This window comes from Hyla sarda, chromosome 6 (genome assembly GCF_029499605.1).
Source record: "Hyla sarda isolate aHylSar1 chromosome 6, aHylSar1.hap1, whole genome shotgun sequence".
Lineage (NCBI taxonomy): Eukaryota > Metazoa > Chordata > Amphibia > Anura > Hylidae > Hyla > Hyla sarda.
The window spans coordinates 293,230,933-293,249,479 of NC_079194.1; the positions used below are offsets into that span (position 1 = coordinate 293,230,933).

Sequence of the window (18,547 nt, forward strand, 5' to 3'; positions counted from 1 at the left end):
ATTTTTTTGCGCCGTGATCTGTACTTTTTTTTTATACCACATTTGCTTATGTAAAACTCTCAATACATTTTTGGATAAAAAAAATTTTGGGACTAAAATGTTATTAAAAAAAAAGCAGCATTTTTTCACTTTTTTTTACGTTCACTGTACAGGATAATTAACATTATATTTTAATAGTTTGGATATTTACGCATGCGGCGATACCAAATAGGTTTATCATTTTTTTTACTACTTTTTTGGGGGGTAAAATGGGGACAAAGGGCCAATTAAAATTTTTATCGTGGGAAGGTATTTTAAAAAAATGTTTCACTTTTATTTATTTATTCAATTTATTTTATACACTTTAATAATAGTCCCCATGAGGGACAATTTATAGCAATTATTTGATTGCTAATACTGTTCAGTGCTATGCATAGGACATAGCACTGATCAGTGTTATCGGTCATCTTCTGCTCTGGTCTGCTCGATCTAAAACCAGAGCAGAAGACGCCGGGAGACGGATAGAGGCAGGTGAGGGGACCTCCGTCCGCCATTGCAGATGACCCGATCGCCATGACAGCGCTGCGGGCGATCCGATCAAGCATTTTTTCTGACCGCACTCCCGCAGATGCAGTGTTCTGTATTGATCACGGCATCTGAGGGGTTAATGGCAGACATCCGCGCGATCGCGGACCTCGGCCACTACCGGCGGGTCCCTGGCTGCCATCAGCAGCCGGGAACTGCCGCGCATGACCCAATCATCGCTCCGATGCTCGCGATCATGTACAGGACGTTAATGTCTGTGCCGGTGCGTCAAGAACCACCGCACCAGGACGTACATTTAGATTTTGGTCAGTTAAAAAAAAAAAAAATATTTTTTTTTTTTTAAATAAAATAAAAACCATCTGACACTGCCTAAATTCCCCACCAATGCTTGCTGTCAGTGAATACAAAACATTGTTTTTAAAACCAGCGAGGGGATCAGCCGTCCAACAGACATAGGTTTACAGGATAGAAACAGTGTGCCGATGCAGTGCAACATAAATATTTTCATTTTATGTATAGTTTTTTTTCATACTCATTAAAAAAAGGGGTTTATCCACAATAACCATTACATTCAATAATCCATAGCTACTTCCTTCCAGAAACAGCACCACTCAGACCCTCAGCTTGTGTGTGGTATTGCAGGTCAGTTCAAAAAAGGAGCCAGGTGTGACATTGTATTTGGAAGAAAGCAGCTATATTTTTTCCAATCCTGGATAATCCCTTAAAATAAATAAATAAAATAAATACTAAACAGTTGCATTTTGTTACAATGTATCAAGTAAATCAGCCTGAATTGGCCTTGTTTAGTTTACAAAAGGACAAACCACATTGGGAAACCGTGCAGTATACACACAGCTGGAGGTTTATGGGGGGGGGGGGGGGGGGGGGTGGAATTTATCATTACCAGAATTTTTTTTTTCTGCTTGCTGTCAGTGAACGAAAACATTCCAATACAGTATTGGAATGCTGGGAGCTGTAGTTTTGCAATAGCTAGGGGTACGCTTGTATACTGTATTGGAATGTTTTCATTCACTGACAGCAAGCAGAAAAAAATATTTTTTTTCTGGTAATGATAAATTCCCCCCCAGTTTATACTCGGGTGGCTGCCAAAGTGCGGTTGAGACTCCTGCCGTCTGCACATCGGCGTTGTCATCCTAAGCCAATGAGACATGGACAGTGATGCGGAGCCACTTGGGACCCCCAGAATGTCCTGAAATCAACCCTGAGTCATTGTAGAGCCCAAAGTGAAAGAACTGTCACATGCTGACAACTTCTATCATTGACTACAAAAAGATTCAGGAAAGTAAGCGACCCCCCCCCCCCCCCTGCATTAGTTGTCCAACCTAAAGGAGCCTTAAAGGGGTACTCCGGTGGTAAAAAAAAAAAAAAAATTATATATATATATAAAAATATTATAATATAATTAAAAATAAAATTCAAATCAGCTGGTGCCAGAAAGTTAAACAGATTGTAAAAAAAAAAAAAAATCTTAATCCTCCCAGTACTTATCAGCTGCTGTATACTTCACAGGAAGTTGTGTAGTCCTTTCCAGTCTGACCACAGTGCTCCCTGCTGACACCTCTGTCCAGAGCAGGAGAGGTTTTCTATGGGGATTTGCTCCTGTTCTGGACAGTTCCTGACATGGACAGAGGTGTCAGCAGAGAGCACTGTGGTCAGACTGGAAAGAACTACACAACTTCCTCTGGAGCATACAGCAGCTGATAATTACTGAAGGATGAAGATTTTTTTTTTTTAATAGAAGTAATTTACAAATTTGTATAACTTTCTGGCACCAGATGATTTGAGAAAAGTTGTTCCCCACTGGAGTACCCCTTTAAAAAGGGGACCTGTCACATTACATACACAGTCCAGACTGCAGGCAGCATGTTGTATAGAGCCGGAGGAGCAGTGAAGATAGATTCAGTAAAATATGTCATTTATTCATTGAAACCTCCACTCAGTCTAAGCTTAGGAGTCCAGTGGGCGGTCCTAATATATATAGTTAGATCATTTTAATGTGTTTAATATATTAATATATAAATAATATTTTTAAATTTGAAAAATCTATCAATATATAATTATAGAATTTTAAATCTATAGTTTCATATATAAAAAGAAAAAATCAATTTTTATATGGAAATTATTAATTTTCATTTATGTAATGTTATATTGATTTATTTAAATGTATAAATATTGTATACACACACACACACAATACATTTAAAATGACAAATTAAAATTAATATTTTCCATACATTAAAATAGATTTTCTTTTTATATATGAAACTATAGATTTAAAATTCTAAAATTATATATGGATATATTTTTCAAACTTATATTGTTTAAATATAAATATATATAAAAATTAGATTTATTTATTTTGATTATTATTATTTTATTTTTATTATTTTATATTACTAATATTTTACTATATAAATAATAATTATTAGTATTTTTTTTATTTTTTATTTTTTATTAAATCTATCTGCTCAGCTCCTCCTGCTCTTTTCAACATGGCCGGTTCCCTTTAATACGTTGTCCACTGGACGTTGTTTGGACATGTCGCAAGCGTCCTAACTATTGCCATAACACAGTGCGGTGATAGCATCTGCTCGCTGGCACCCCAAGAAGGCTTTGCCACCCCCTCCCTGGTAATTGCTCTAAAGTGGACAGCCCCTCGAATTCTCCCCCCCCCCCCCCCCGCCCCATAGGCTTCGAATTTCTTTTTAAGCCCATCTCTGCACCTCATAGAGGCCCCTGAGGACAGTCTTTCCTAACAGAAGTGCGTCCAGCTGTTACAAAACTACAACTCCCAGCATGCCCGGACAGCCTTCGGCTGTCCGGGCATGCTGGGAGTTGTAGTTTTGTAACAGCTGGAGACACCCTGGTTGGAAAAAAAGTCTATTCCATGTTGCGTTCCACTACAACCTCCTCCTCAGGATACCAATCCTAAACCCAAGAGTCTGCACACATACCCCAATATGCTGCACACCCCCCCCCCCCCAATACTCACGTGGAATAAGAGTCTATGGCAGACGTGACACCTCACCAATTCCTTCCTGGAGAAAACATTGGCTCGCACTTTGGCAGAGACACACAGAGCACGGATCAGATCTACACAAACAGCTGCCTTAACTCCTCAGTCTCCTCCTAGTAAACACACAGCAACATAGAAAGCCTGGCGCTGCACCCACTGACTCACACAGGGGGCAGGATTTCCTCCCGCTCCCGGGGTCCCTACAATGCAGAATTCATAGGATTTCCCAAACCCCCCCCCCCCCCCCCCAAGCTGTGCATTTCATCTCCTGTTGTAGCAGAGTCCAGTTTGGAAAATCACCAGTGTGAGCCAAATGACAAACTGGGCTCTGCTACATCTGCGCATTGGAATTCTTCGTAAGGCTGGGTTCACGCTACGTTTTTGCCATACTGTTTTCAATCCATTTTTCTAAAGAAAACCGTATGGCAAAAAAACGGATGGAACAATGGGGAAAAGAAATAAAACCGTATGCGTTTTTAAACTGTATACTGTTTATAAAAGTGCATACAGTTCCGTCCATTTTTTTTTTTTTTTTTTTTTTTGTGGATAACCCCTTTAAGGCCTTTGTAAGTTGAGGGATCACTGTAGAGCCCAGTTTGCTCACATTGTGATATCCATGCAGGAGTAATGATCATTTACTTAGAATTCCAATGCACAGATGTAGCAAAGCCCAGTTTGTCATTTGGCTCACGCTGGCGATTTCCAAAGAACCAGGCATGCAGCAGTAATAATCATTTTAAAGGGGTACTCCCGTGGAAAACTTTTTTATTTTTTTTTTATTTTTTTAAATCAACTGGTGCCAGAAAGTTAAACAGATTTGTAAATCACTTCTATTAAAAAATCTTAATCCTTCCAGTACTTTTTAGGGGCTTTATACTAAAGAAAAATCCAAAAAAGAAATGCATTTCCTCTGATGTCCTGACCACAGTGCTCTCTGCTGACAGCTCTGTCCATTTTAGGAACTGTCCAGAGCAGCATATGTTTGCTATGGGGATTTTCTCCTGCGCTGGACAGTTCCTAAAATTGAAAGAGCACTGTGGTCATGACAGAGGAAATGCATTTCTTTTTTTGGATTTCTCTTTAGTATACAGCCCCTAAAAAGTACTGGAAGGATTAAGATTTTTTTTTTTTTAAATAGAAGTAATTTTCAAATCTGTTTAACTTTTTGGCACTAGGTGATAAAAAAAAAAATATATATATATATATATATATTATATATATATATATATATATATATATATATATATATATAAAAAATAAATAAATAAGTTTCCCACAGGAGTACCCCTTTAATAAGGATTCTGAAGCACAGATGTAGCAGAGCCCAGTTTGTTATTTGGCTTACAGTGGAGATTTCCATAATAAATCATTACTACATTACTATGTTATTTGGCGCAGCTCACACACTGAGATCACAAACTGGGCTCTGCTACATTTGCGCATTGGAATCCTTAGTAAATGGTCTCTAATACAGCATGCCTGCTTCTAAGGATTCCACGCACAAATGTAACAGAGCCCAGTTTGTGCTCCCGGTGCGAGCTGCGCCAAATAATAAAGGAGGAAAGCGCTCCATATATGTAAAGTCGGTGAACGGTGGGTAAAATTGATTGAAACGCGTTTCGTGGTGAAGCAGGCATATGCCTGATGAAGCGATGTTCACCGCAAAACGCGTTGCATTGTGGGTAAAATTGATTGCAACGCGTTTCGCGGTGAAGACCGCTTCATCAGGCATATGCCTGCTTCACCACGAAACGCGTTGCAATCAATTTTACCCACAATGCAACACGTTTCGCGGTGAAGACATAGGCATATGCCTGATGAAGCGGTCTTCACCGCGAAACGCGTTGCATTGTGGGTTCGATAAACTGACTGCTCCCAACAAGATCCTAGCGCCTGTTCAATCCTGTGGTTCATTTTGGAGAAATAATACACTGGGCTCTGCTACATTAGAATCCTTAGAACAAGTTATGTAGTAATGATGATTAATTTACTATGGAAATCGCCACTGTGAGCCAAATAAACTGTGCTCCGCTATATTTGTGCATTGCTATCCTTAATAATTCCCATAGAACAAGGCGTATAGTAGCAATGACCATTTACCAAGGATTCCAATGCAAAAAAATAAATTAAATAAAATGTAGCAGAGCCCAGTTTGCCAATTTGCCAGGGTTATGAACCTGACGAAGAGGGGTGCCCCCTCGAAACGTGTTGTTCCACACCAGAAATAAAGCCTTAATTGTACATTTCGGCTCTGTGTCCATCCTCGGGCGTGCGCCTATCTAGACACAAGTCAGATTTTCATTGGACATTGGGTTAGCCCTGCCAGGCAACCCAGATTCCACATCTGTCAACCAGTTTGCCATTTGGCACAGCTCACACGGAGATTAAATGGTAATTTCATAGAGCCAGGTACGCAGCAGTAATTTCAGCGCACGGATGTAGCAGAGCCCAGTTAGTTATTTATCCTTCTGTTGGAGAATTGCTGTTCATGCATTTCCTTGGCTCTATGGAAATCACTAGAGATGAGCGAACTCACAGTAAATTCGATTCGTCACGAACTTCTCGGCTCGGCAGTTGATGACTTATCCTGCATGAATTAGTTCAGCTTTCCGGTGCTCCAGTGGGCTGGAAAAGGTGGATACAGTCCTAGGAAAGAGTCTCCTAGGACTGTATCCACCTTTTCCAGCCCACCGGAGCACCTGAAAGCTGAACTAATTTATGCAGGATAAGTCATCAACTGCCGAGCCGAGAAGTTCGTGACGAATCGAATTTACTGTAAGTTCGCTCATCTCTAGAAATCATCATGCGATCTGTGCCAAATAAACTGGACTCTGCTACATCGTACATTACAGTCGTTACTCCTGCATGCCTCATTCTATCGAAATCGCCATTTAAAGGGGTACTCCCCTGGAAATTTTTTTTTTTTTTTTTTTTAATTTTTATAAACTGATACCAGAAAGTTAAACAGATTCATAAATTACTTCTATTGAAATATCTTAATCTTTCCAGTACTTAGCTGCTGTATGCTCCAGAGGAAGTTCTTTTCAGTTTGAATTTCCTTTCTAGTCTGATCACAGAGCTCTCTGCTGCCACCTCTGTCCATTTTAGGAACTGTCCGGAGCAGGATAGCTTTGCTATGGGGATTTGCTTGTACCTCTGCTATGGACAGAGGTGTCAGCACAGAGCACTGTGGTCGGACAGAAGGGAAATTCAAAGTAAAGAACTTCCTCTGGAACTTACAGCAGCTGATAAGTACTGGAAGGATTAAGATTTTTAAATAGAAGTAATTTACAAATCTGTTTAACTTTCTGGTACCAGTTGATTTAAACAGAAATGTTTTCCCTTTAAATGGCGATTCGGATAGAATGAGGCATGCAGGAGTAAGGACTGTAATGTACGATGTAGCAGAGCCAGGTTTGTTATTTGGTACAGATAGTGATTTCCATAGAGCCAAGGAAATGCATGAACAGCAATTCTCCAACAGAAGGATATCCTCAATCACCAGTTCCTGTTCTCCCATGAGACAGACCTAGGACCCTCCTACAACCCCTACTGTCAAAACACAATTCCTCATTTTCTCACCTTTATACTCTTGACATTTAAATACGCACTGTCATTTGCACAAATTTTGCATTGATCAATAGTCCAAGAGAGTGTGTGTGTATGTTATTTTAATATATATATATATATATATATATATATATATATATATATATATATATATATATATAACCCCACTTACGCAATGTATCTTAAAACAAAAATGCTGCTCAATTCTCCTCTTTTAAACAATTAATAGAATATATAAATCAGCTCGGCTTTGTCAGCAAGACAAGAAATACAAGTCTATGGAGGGGGCAGAGGAGGGAGCTCCACCCACCAGCTCTGGGAGAACTGCAAATTATAGAGGAAGCCTGCAGAGCAGAAATCTGCTGAAGAATACCATATACAAGTTACAGAATGGCCAGAAATAGTGCTGCTCCTCATGTGCACATACTGGGCAGCTTATCCAGATAGTCACCTGGAATGACAGGTATGGGTTAATCCTCATGTCTCACAGCTGAGAGTTTGCTGCAATTGTATCCAGCTTAGACAATCCCCTGCAGGTCAAACTGCATCAGCAACAGGTATTCGGGTACATTCACACGAGCGGATTTACAGCGTCTTTCGCTGCGGATCCGTGAAGGCCCCGCTCTATGCTGTCTTTACATGTGTCTGCTCGTAGCGGCAATACGCTGCTACGAGCAGACACACTGCGATGTGCGTGTCGCAGTAAATTCTCACATTGCGGGAGCTCTCTGCCTAGCTCAGAGCAGGGAGAGTGGCCGCGATGTCCGAGTATGCGGCGCACATCACTGCAGTGTGTCTGCTCGTCTCGGCGTATTGCCGCTACGAGCAGGTGCATGTAAAGACAGCATAGAGCGGGGCCTTCCGCGGCGGATCTGCAGCGAAATACGCGCTGTAAATCCGCTCGTCTGAACGTACCCTTACTCTGTTTTTTACTTTACTGATACATTGTAACAAACAGACTAGAAGGTATCAGACTGGATACAACTGCAGCAAATCCCCATGGGGAGGATGAGCTGTAACTAGCGCTCAATGTATCACTAAATATGTTCTCAATATAATGGATGATGGAGACATCAGGCTGGACAGCAGCGCATCACTCCTGAGCCGTATGTGGGATGAGCGCGGTCATCAGTAATGGACGGGACAGAGAAGAAACAGCATCACCTAATCTAATCCACCTGCAGATTTAGAGACTGTTACAAAAACAGCTGCAAAACTACAACTCTCAGCATGCCCGGACAGCCTTCGGCTGTCCGGGCATGCTGGGAGTTGTAGTTTTGCAACAGCTGGAGGCACCCTGGTTGGGAAACCCTGCACTGTACAGGATAAGTAATGTATGTACACAGTGACCTCACCAGCAGAATAGCAAGTACAGCTCTGGAGTATAATACAGGATATAACTCAGGATCAGTACAGGATAAGTAATGCAATGTATGTACACAGTGACCTCACCAGCAGAATAGTGAGTACAGCTCTGGAGTATAATACAGGATATAACTCAGGATCAGTACAGGACAAGTAATGTAATGTATGTACACAGTGACCTCACCAGCAGAATAGTGAGTACAGCTCTGGGGTATAATACAGGATATAACTCAGGAACAGTACAGGATAAGTAATGTAATGTATGTACACAGTGACCCCACCAGCAGAATAGCGAGTACAGCTCTGGAGTATAATACAGGATGTAACTCAGGATCAGTACAGGCTAAGTAATGTAATGTATGTACACAGTGACCTCACCAGCAGAATAGAGACTACAGATCTGGTGTATAATACAGGATATAACTCAGGATCAGTACAGGATAAGTAATGTAATGTATGTACACAGTGACCTCACCAGCAGAATAGAGAGTACAGCTCTGGAGTATAATACAGGATATAACTCAGGATCAGTACAGGATAAGTAATGTAATGTATGTACACAGTGATCTCACCAGCAGAATAGTGAGTACAGCTCTGGAGTATAATACAGGATATAACTCAGGATCAGTACAGGATAAGTAATGTAATATATGTACACAGTGACCTCACCAGCAGAATAGTGAGTACAGCTCTGGAGTATTATACAGGATATAACTCGGGATTAGTACAGGATAAGTAATGTAATGTATGTACACAGTGACCTCACCAGCAGAATAGTGAGTACAGCTCTGGAGTATAATACAGGATATAACTCAGGATCAGTACAGGATAAGTAATGTAATGTATGTACACAGTGACCACACCAGCAGAATAGTGAGTGCAGCTCTAGAGTATAATACAGGATATAACTCAGGATCAGTACAGGATAAGTAATGTAATGTATGTACACAGTGACCTCACCAGCAGAATAGTGAGTGCAGCTCTAGAGTATAATACAAGATATAAATCAGGATCAGTACATGATAAGTAATGTAATGTTTGTACACAGTGGCCCCACCAGCAGAATAGTGAGTGCAGCTCTGCAGTATAATACAGGATAAGTAATGTATGTACATATAAGAAGTCAGGACAGGTTCCGGCTCTGCTCACTATGATGCCAATGTCAATATGCCCACAGTCACATCCTCCTTTTGACGGATGCATGAAGTGTACCCATAAACAATAACAGGACAGACAACATACACGTTCATATTGAAAGGTTACCTGTGGCCACCTGCCTCATGTACCCCTCCCCTCCCCCATACTGGATCTCACACCAGTAAACAACAAACCGCACTTCCAGGAAACCAGCTCAGAATATTCATTCAGAAATACGACAACCTACACAGGTTACACGGATGAGAACGACTTCCTTTTCACTATGGTAAAAACAATGAACCCAGGCATGAGTAAACCGCTAACTAACTAAAAGTGTCTGCTGGGGGTTGTAGTTTCACCACAGACTGGAGAACGTTGCCATATGAAGCACACGCACAGGTTCCTGAACCACTCCTCTCTTCCTCGTCTGGACAACGTTGCATATTTGCCCCTTTCCTCTGTCTAGTGAACTTTGTGTTTCGGTTTGTCACCGTTTTTAACATATCCACTTGCCGATTATAAAATCTTACCCTTCTTTACATTTTACATTGTTTTTCAGAGTTTTATTCTTTTGCAGTTTGCACTCGTTTTGTCATTTTAGCATATGGCTTCGTGTGCACAGGTCAAATCATTTCTGGTCTGCGTATAAATATTTTTTGCGCAAAATATACTCCCAAGGGGGCCTAATATGTAGGATTTTCATTGTTGCAGGTCTTTCCTCCTCCTACTGGAAATACTTGTAAAGAGAAACATGCAATTAATTAAGCTGCGTGTGCATTCTCTCTTTTTTAGAAGACAAAAATCCATGGCAGAAAAAAATTATTCTGTGATAATTAAAGTGATAATTCTACCACTTAAAAAGGGGTACTCCAACTGGCTCCAGAAAGTTAAACAGATTTGTTAATTCTTCTATTTAAAAAATAAAATCTTAATCCTTGCGGTACTTATGAGCTGCTGTATGCTCCAGAGGAAGCTGAGATCTTTTCCATCTGACCACAGTGCTCTCTGCTGCCACCTCTGTCAATGCCAGGAATTGTCCAGAGATGGAGAGGTTTGCAATGGGGATTGTTTCCACCGGAGTACCCCTTTAATGTCCTGGATCACAATTTTCCCAACAAGGGCGCCTCCAGCTGTTGCATAACTACAACTCCCAGCATGCCTGGACAGCCTTTGGCTGTTCATGCATGCTGGAAGTACTACTACTACTACTAGAAACATTATGCCCTGGAACCAAAAGGCCACCAGGGCATGCTGGTAGTGTTAGTTCTGCGCAGCTGAAAAGTCACAGGGTTGCAGGTGAATTCATAAGTTGTAGTTAGTTATACACTTCCCGCCAGCTCTATATGTATACTGTGGCTCTCTCTATGGGATAAGGATATATAGTGGTTCTACAGCTCCCCTTCAGTTCAATCTGTATACTGCTGCTATCTATAAGATCAGGATATATAGTATTTATACACCTCACTTCCAGCTCTCTCTCTCTCTCTATGGGATTAGGATATATAGTAGTTCTACAGCTCCCCTTCAGTTCGATCTGTATACTGCTGCCTGTATAAGATCGGGATATATAGTATTTATACACCTCACCTCCAGCTCTATCTGTATACTGCTGCCTGTATAAGATCGGGATATATAGTATTTATACACCTCACCTCCAGCTCTATCTGTATACTGCTGCCTGTATAAGATCGGGATATATAGTAGTTCTACAGATCCCCTTCAGTTCGATCTGTATACTGCTGCCTGTATAAGATCGGGATATATAGTATTTATACACCTCACCTCCAGCTCTATCTGTATACTGCTGCCTGTATAAGATCGGGATATATAGTATTTATACACCTCACCTCCAGCTCTATCTGTATACTGCTGCCTGTATAAGATCGGGATATATAGTAGTTCTACAGATCCCCTTCAGTTCGATCTGTATACTGCTGCCTGTATAAGATCGGGATATATAGTATTTATACACCTCACCTCCAGCTCTATCTGTATACTGCTGCCTGTATAAGATCGGGATATATAGTATGTATACACCTCACCTCCAGCTCTATCTGTATACTGCTGCCTGTATAAGATCGGGATATATAGTATTTATACACCTCACCTCCAGCTCTATCTGTATACTGCTGCCTGTATAAGATCAGGATATATAGTGAACAAGAACCTCTACATTATTCTCTAATAGTAAATGCATTACAGGGATCAAAACTGACAGTTCAAAAGGCCATTAGGGCATGCTGGGAGTTGTTGTCAAACAGCTGGAGAGCCACAGGTTGAGGATCTTTACAAAGACTGTACTGTGGCACTGATCAGCTGATCCTAGTCACCTTGACCTCACGTAGTGTGAACACGGTGCTGTGATTCTGCCATCACCGCTCACCACCCCTCCTCCACTTTATTTTGGAGTCTCATTCCACACAGGGTCCGTCACTGTAACACTTCGCTGGCAGACATGTCGGCACTCGACCATCATGAACATTCGCCAGCTATACGCTGGCATCCGCGCTCTCCGTTGGCAACACCTGGCAGCGAAACCATTTCTCTGCTGCACAATGAACACAAACTCAATATTTGAGTCAATTATTTTCCTTGCAAAAAAAGCCTGGTGGTCCAAGTTATAAAGCGCACGTGTGGTTTACAAGTAAGATGCAGAATATACAGAAAGAGGGTCTAATCCGACATCCGATAAACCGGAATAGACACATAGGGGGACATGTATCATTATTTGTGTATGGTAGAAGCATTTTACCCCTTTTCCCAAATTCTAAATTATGTGCAGAGCATCTAGCATCTAGAGATTTAGAGTGGTTGTAACCTAGCTTTCCTAGGATCCAGAACGGCATATACACCCAGTTAGAGAGATTTTTTTTTTTTCCCCCGCAGTGATTGTCTAAGACGCAATTTCCTTAATAGTGTAGAGATAATTAAAATAAATTAATAATATACAATATATAGTTAAAACTCTGCACTGGAAACAACCTGTGGCTCTCCATCTGTTTCAACACTACAACTCCCAGAATGACCTTATAGCCGGCGTATGCTGAATCTCTTTAGAGCAAAATTTATAGGTTGACCAATGTTACAAATTCAGATCCCGTCAACATCTTTTCCCAATTTGCTACAATGTATCAGTCTGGAGTCCGGGCTGTTCAGCTCACAGAGCATTGTCTAGACTGGATACAATTGTATTCACTAGAACTAGCTATATATAGCAGTGTTTTCTAAACAGCGAGTCTTTCCTAAAACGCTCCAGAAATGTTAACAAGTCCGTAATTAAACTTTCCTTGCGGAGACAGCGAGTGCCGTAACCCTGTGCGACGCTTCCAGCGCCGTCCTACAAATCCTTTGGGATCCCTCAGAGTAAAACACAAGGCTGGGAGAGAAATAAAAATAAATAAATATTTATATTATATTTATATATCATATTTAATTATATTATAATATTTATATTATATTATAATATAAATATTATAATAGCAACGTTATTGAAGTGCAGGCTGGAAAAATTCCATATATAGCATTTTTCCAGCCTGCACTTCAATAACGTTGCTATAATAAAATAAATATAATAAAATAAATATAATAAAATAAATATAATAAAATATATATATATATATATATATATATATATATATATATATATATATATATATATATATATATACATACATACACACACACACATATATACACACACACACACACACATATATATATACACACACACACACACGGCATTTTTCCAGCCTGCACTTCAATAACATCATTCTTCTGGCAGTCACCTCCCAAATTCCAACACCAGCTTCCTGTTTGCAAATCACCAGCCCTGGGCTAAGTCACTCGCAACAAAGTCAGGTTCTCTGTGTAGGCCCCCCCCCCCCCCCAAATTGAGCTGCAATACCAACTATTGACAGATGTGGTGCGGTCTACGGTGGACAGAAGACATGTTTTCCTACTTAGCGTGGATGCACACCACGTTTTTGCAATTCAGTTCCCGTATCAGGTTTTTGATGAAAAACGGATTCCTCAAAACGTGTACAAATACAACCCGTATACGGTTTGAAAAATGATGTCCGGTTGCATACGATTTTTTAAGAAAAAAAAAAAGAAAAAAAAATTATAAAATAAAAAACGTATACGTTTAACTTTTTACTCAATTTTGAATAAAGTTTCACTTGTTTTATTACAGTTCCAATAAAAAAATTTTTTTTAAATAAACTGTGCAAAGTAAAAAAAAAAAAACCTTGTGGTGAAAACCGGATGGAACCGTACGCACGTACGGTTCTGTATGGTTCCCATTGACTCCCAAAAAGAAAAAACATAAAAACACCACACACGTATATGGTTTAATGCGGTTTTTCACCCAGACCAAAAATAAATAAATAAAAAAAATTTAAAAAACGTGGTAGACTACGGTTTTTGATAAGAGTATAAAAAAAAAATAAAAAAAAAATACAAAAAATTTTTAAAAAAATTGACAAAACTGTATAGAATGCAAAACGGACTAAACCAAATGATGCGTTTGACATACGGTTTACAATGTTACGTCAATGCATACGGTTTTCTATACGGTTCCGTACAGCTTTTAAACTTGAAACCGTATACAGGACCTGTATAGCAAAAACGCGGCGTGCATGCATCCTTACTCCTAGACCAGGTCTTCCCAACCAGGCTGCCTCCAGCTGTTGCGAAACTGCAACTTCCAGCATGCCCCAACAGCCGAAGGCTGTTGGGGCATGCTGGGAGTTGTAGTTTTGCAACAGCTGGAGGCAGCCTGGTTGGGAAACTCTGATGTAGACAAACTCTTTGGGAGGTGTTTACCAACACCTTTATAAAAAAAAAATATATATATATATATATATATATATATATATATATATATTTATATTATATTATAATATATCTATCTATATCTATCTATATCTATCTATCTATATCTATCTATATCAAAAAGAGTTCCCACAAGAACCTAACCCAGCAGACACTATGCAGGTCAAGGCCGGACTGGATATCTTCCTATAAAAACACAGGGCACGGCCATTAAAACAACACCCATGATGGAGCGCTGTCCTGCTGCCAGGACAAAATTAGGACGTAGCGAATAATTGTGCATCGTTAACCAGTGTACTGGCCCTTTAAGGCTAAAATTTACACTACTCCATCACAAGCGAGCCTATGAGGTCCTAGTGGGAGTGCGAGGGTCCCACCTGCTAAAAGGTCATAATTCCAAAATGCCAGTCCCCAAAAGCAATGTTTCCCCAACCAGGGTGCCTCCAGCTGTTGCAAAACTACAACTCCCAGCATGCCCAGAATAAATCCAAGTAAAGAGCACAAAACCTCTAGTAAAGTAATGGGATCTCCACATACCCTCCAAGCTACGATAATGGCTTTTTCAATGCCTTTAAAGGGATACTCCCCTCAAAAAATTATTTTTTTAATCACCTGGTACCAGAAAGTTATACAGATTTGTAAATTACTTCTATTTCAAAATCTTAATCCTTCCAGTACTTATCGGCTGCTGTATGCTCCACAGGAAATCATTTTCTTTTTAATTTTCCTTTCTATCTGATCACAGTGCTCTCTGCTGACACCTCTGTCCATGTCATGGAACTGTTTGGAGCAGGAGAGGTTTGCTATGGGGATTTTCTCCTACTTTCTGCTACCCTGGACAGTTCCTAAAATGGACAGAGGTGTCAGCAGAGAGCACTGTGGTCAGACAGAAAGGCAATTAAAAAAAAACAAAAACAAACACCCTCTCTCTGGAGCATACAGCAGCTGATAAGTACTGGAAGTATTTTTAATTAGAATTTCTGGTACTAGGTGGTTTTAAAAAATAAAAAGTTTTCCAGGGGAGTACCCCTTTAAGAGCTCAGAAATAGTAAGTTTCCGATTATTACAGCTCATCGAGAATCTTTTTGTCCAATATGGCTGATCGAGTTGAACTGACACATTGTAACGAACCATATCAGCATTTTCGACTAATGAATCCTGTGCATGTTTAGGCCGTACTGGTTGACACAGACGCACGACTCATCACTCCAGAAAGCGTTACACTGTAACGAGTCCTGCATCCGTGTGTCAGTTCGCAATCAGGACAGGCTCAGAGTAGCAAACAGGAACAGCAGTGACTTTACTGAACGGTGAGGAACGGACGCGCAGAAGTATAGAACAGAGTTTCCAGCTGTTGCAAAACTACAACTCCCAGCAACTCTACTTGAATATTCATGAATAAATCGGATCTGTTCCCCCAGCTGTGTGTTCTAATGTGTCAGTGTTAGGAACAAGTATCAGTCTAGACCAGTGTTCCCAACCTTTTTCCCGCGGGGCACCCCTAACGAGGTTGACGAGCAAACAAAAAAAAAAAATCTATGAACAAATTCCTATGCACACTGCATATATCTTATTTTGCCCCACATTAGGTTGGCAGTATAGTTACCCCCACATTAGGTTGTAGTTCCCCCACATTAGGTCCAGTATAGTTCCCCCCCACATTAGGTCCAGTATAGTTCCCCCCCACATTAGGTCCAGTATAGTTCCCCCCCACATTAGGTCCAGTATAGTTCCCCCCCCACATTAGGTCCAGTATAGTTCCCCCCCCACATTAGGTCCAGTATAGTTCCCCCCCCACATTAGGTCCAGTATAGTTCCCCCCCCACATTAGGTCCAGTATAGTTCCCCCCCACATTAGGTCCAGTATAGTTCCCCCCCCACATTAGGTCCAGTATAGTTCCCCCCCCCACATTAGGTCCAGTATAGTTCCCCCCCACATTAGGTCCAGTATAGTTCCCCCCCACATTAGGTCCAGTATAGTTCCCCCCACATTAGGTCCAGTATAGCTCCCCCCACATTAGGTCCAGTATAGCTCCCCCCACATTAGGTCCAGTATAGCTCCCCCCACATTAGATCCAGTATAGCTCCCCCCACATTAGGTCCAGTATAGCTCCCCTCACATTAGGTCCAGTATAGCTCCCCCCACATTAGGTCCAGTATAGCTCCCCCCACATTAGGTCCAGTATAGCTCCCCCCACATTAGGTCCAGTATAGTTCCCCCCCACATTAGGTCCAGTATAGTTCCCCCCCACATTAGGTCCAGTATAGCTCCCCCCACATTAGGTCCAGTATAGCTCCCCCCACATTAGGTCCAGTATAGCTCCCCCCACATTAGGTCCAGTATAGCTCCCCCCCACATTAGGTCCAGTATAGTTCCCCCCCACATTAGGTCCAGTATAGTTCCCCCCACATTAGGTCCAGTATAGTTCCCCCCACATTAGGTCCAGTATAGTTCCCCCCACATTAGGTCCAGTATAGCTCCCCCCACATTAGGTCCAGTATAGTTCCCCCCCACATTAGGTCCAGTATAGTTCCCCCCACATTAGGTCCAGTATAGTTCCCCCACAGACATACAGCCTTCAGCCATACAGTGTATTACTGAAGGCTGTATGCCTGTGTACTGCCCCACTTCGGTGTTCCGAGCACTGGTCGGAACACCGAAGGAGACACGCCGCTGGTAACACCAAGTTGACAGCGCGCGTCCTCCTCGCTGCTCCGGTCCTCCGCGATTGTTGCTATGGGCGCACGCATGGGACATCAGTGACGTCCCTGCGTGCGCTACATCCCGGCGGTCCCTGCGTTTTTAAAGTAAACGCGGGGGCCGCAGGGACTTAATAGAGGCATCCATGTGTCCCGCGGCATCCAGATGTCCCGCAGCAAAACACCCGGCGGGTGTTTTTCCCACGGCACACCTTACACCATGTCACGGCACACTAGTGTGCCGCGGCACAGTGGTTGAAAAACACTGGTCTAGACCAGTGTGTTTCCAGCTGTTGCAAAACTACAACTTCCAGCATTCCCGTTGTCTGAGCATGCTGGGAGTTGTAGTTTTGCGACAGCTGGAGGCACCTTTGTTGGGAAACACTGTTCTAGTTAAACATATGCTAATACTTGTATATCAAATAGTTTTACTCCTGCTCTGGACAGTTCCTGACCTGGACAGAGGTGTCACTAGAGGGCACTATGATCAGACTGAAAAGAAATTCAAGAATAAGATAACTTCCTGTGGAGCATATAGCAGCTTATAAGTACTGGAAGGATTAAGATTTTTAAATAGAAGTAATTTACCAAAAAAATTGGTTTAACTTTCTGGCACCAGTTGATGAATAAAAAAAATGAATAAATAAATTTAAAAAATTGTGTTTTCCACTGGAGTATCCCTTTAAAGGAGTTGCACTAACTAATTCTGTGTCAGAGGTCCTCAAGACCACAGTCACTACCAACTACAGAACATCCACTTACTCCAACAGCAGGGAGGAGGATTTCTTCCAAAACCTGTTTGTTTCCAGTGACCCCTATTGGGGTAAATCCCAAAATCTGCATCTAGTCAAATCTCTTATAGAAGTATGTCCATGCAAAAGCAATAGGGGCTGTGGAAAGTCTATGTGGGATTATAGAAGATGGCAGCCCCCGTCACTCAAGTGTTCCCAGGGATGAGGTCCTGATGAAGGGACAGATTTGACCACAAAATGAGTCACTGTTTTTGAAATAAACTGAAGTCTTGAAGAATACCTTGGTGTGTGGGACTTCCATAGACAGTGATCTTCTCCCATTTTTGGATCCCTGCATAGGTGGTAGTCATACTTGTCACTTGCTGGAGCTTCCAACCTACTGACCTTCTTTGAGAAACAAGTCCGGGATTCTTCACGCACCTCAGCACAACACAAAATAGTCCAGGGCGGTACAGAGTTTCAGCAATACGACACTCATGCACACTCTTCGTAGGGTCTATGGTGTTGCCAGTACCATACAGACCCATAATCCAGAAACTTTTACTCAATACTTGGAGGGGCTCCTTCAGAGTTTAAGACCCTCTAAAACATTTACCCAAAAACCACACAACACACACTACATATTCAC

General features: G+C 41.4%; 1 protein-coding gene across 4 annotated transcripts in view; it reads right to left on the minus strand.

Moving 5' to 3' along the window:
- TP53I11 (tumor protein p53 inducible protein 11) overlaps window positions 1–18,547 on the minus strand; it is a 119,848-nt gene that overhangs the window by 40,609 nt on the left and 60,692 nt on the right. Inside the window, exon 1 of one of the 4 annotated variants that reach the window (XM_056527780.1) lies at window positions 3,539–3,653. The exons of the other annotated variants lie outside the window; for them this stretch is intronic. The gene's annotated coding sequence lies outside the window, so the exon portion shown is untranslated. Of the gene's footprint in view, window positions 1–3,538; window positions 3,654–18,547 lie in introns of those variants that run through there. 4 annotated transcript variants of the gene reach the window in all.